Source organism: Aplysia californica, unplaced genomic scaffold, assembly GCF_000002075.1.
Source record: "Aplysia californica isolate F4 #8 unplaced genomic scaffold, AplCal3.0 scaffold00487, whole genome shotgun sequence".
In the NCBI taxonomy this organism is placed as follows: domain Eukaryota; kingdom Metazoa; phylum Mollusca; class Gastropoda; order Aplysiida; family Aplysiidae; genus Aplysia; species Aplysia californica.
Genome location: NW_004797757.1, coordinates 587655 through 589445, shown reverse-complemented (window position 1 = coordinate 589445; position 1791 = coordinate 587655). Strand labels below are relative to the sequence as shown.

Sequence of the window (1791 nt, the reverse complement as noted above, 5' to 3'; positions counted from 1 at the left end):
GAGAGAGAGAGAGAGAGAAAAGAGAGAGATAGTTTTAGAACTTTTTTCTAAGTCACATCCTTGGACCAGAGGTCAAATGGTGTGAATAAAGCAGTCTCCGAGAATGTCTTGTCTAACCAAACAAGCACGAAGCTATCCCCCACATTCTCTTTTAATCTTATCACTATAGCCCCGCTTGTCTTCGTGAGAAAGAAAGACTTTGGTCTCATTTCATTTCCTTTTCATTAGCGGGCAGGAAAACGTTGGCGAACAGCCCCACCACCACCACTCGCACTCTAATTTCATTAACAACCTTTTTCAATTCCGTGCAAGGACGGGCAATTGGATCACAAAAACACCTCAAGTCTCGTCATGATTCTCGGAGAAGAGTTCACACAAAAATGGGATGGGGCAAGATTGGGTAACTTTGTCCATGTCTTGTAAAATGCAAATCAAAGCGACGGCCAGGGAAATTTGGGGTGGGGGATTTGGGGAGAGGGGGGGGGATGGGTCAACGAGATGGCGTACTCTTAAATCTCATCTTCTGATTCTTTTTTTTTTGTGTGCGTGTGTGTGTGTGTGTGTGTGTGTGTGTGTATGTGCTTTTTAATGAAATGAAAAGAAAACAATTTTAAAATTTCCCTCCCGGATTTGAGCGCGATCTGATGTCCTCTCGCTGGGCACAGACGAGTGGTCAAACACAGGCGCGTACAAACGAGGACAGGACGCGAGTGCAGGTCGTTTTCGAGCCGTTTTCTTTCCTTCCCTCCTCCTTGTTGGGACAACTTCCAGCAAAAACTTTCCTCCAGCGACAAAAGATCGATGCCTTTTTTGCATTTGTGTCCCAAAGCCGTGGCGGAATCAGGCGCTCGTCAGTTTTTGGGCGTGTGGAGGTTTTGGTATCATCTTAAACCATGTTCTTTTGGCTCGCTTTAGGTTTATTTTTTAAAATACCCATCTATCTTGAAGAGAAGTTGAGATATAAATTTGCGATTGAAAGATGTTGAAGTAGAATGGTTTTAGGGGTAAACGTAGCAAGAAAATGGCCACCAAAGTCTTGGTGACTTTCATAGCTGGAGAGTCCCTGGAAACTGAAAATGTACATTTTTGTGCCTTTTACCAACTTTTTTTCAGTACAATCCATACAGAAATATGTTTTAGATGGACATAAAAAATTTTGAGCCAAAAAAAAAAATTGTAATTTTAAAATGTCCAAACTGGTGGGTAAATGCCCGTTTTTTTTCGATTTCATTATTATGACAAGCGCCTGATTTCACCACGATGCCTCACATATAGTTCCAAGAAGCATCTTGCGTTTTGAACACAGCTAAAGTACCGCCCCTCCCGTTAAAGGAAGTGGGGACACAGTTCCGCCATTTGTCAGTGTTTGCTTTAATTTGGGATCTCTGTCGGTCCACACGTGCCGGTAAAAGCTTGAGTGATACAACTTCTTAATTAGACGATGCTCGGAATTTTGATTCGTGTATTTCCATTTCCTCGTTACTTTCCCCCTCCCCCTTGTGTTTTGATTAAAACGTTACGCCGCGCGCTCTGTTTGGGGAAACGAGGGTCTCTTATTGAGGGGGCGGTCTGTGAGTGTGTCAAGGACTTTGTTTTTACTCCTCTCTCGAAACAAAGAAGGAAGGACATCGAGCGGCAGACGACGAGCATGTCTTGTATCTTTGGACACGTAATTTGATTCCTCTCCCTCTGTATGTCTCTCTCTCTCTCTCTCTCTCTCTCTCTCTCTCTCTCTTCTCTCTCTCATCTCTCACTTTCTCTCTGTCTCTCACTCTTTCTCTCGCTATGTCT

At 43.6% G+C, this 1791-nt stretch overlaps 1 protein-coding gene across 1 annotated transcript in view; it reads left to right on the top strand.

The window, feature by feature from the left end:
* Positions 1–1791, top strand: part of LOC101858884 (teneurin-a) — a gene marked incomplete at both ends in the record, with an annotated part of 14833 nt that overhangs the window by 959 nt on the left and 12083 nt on the right.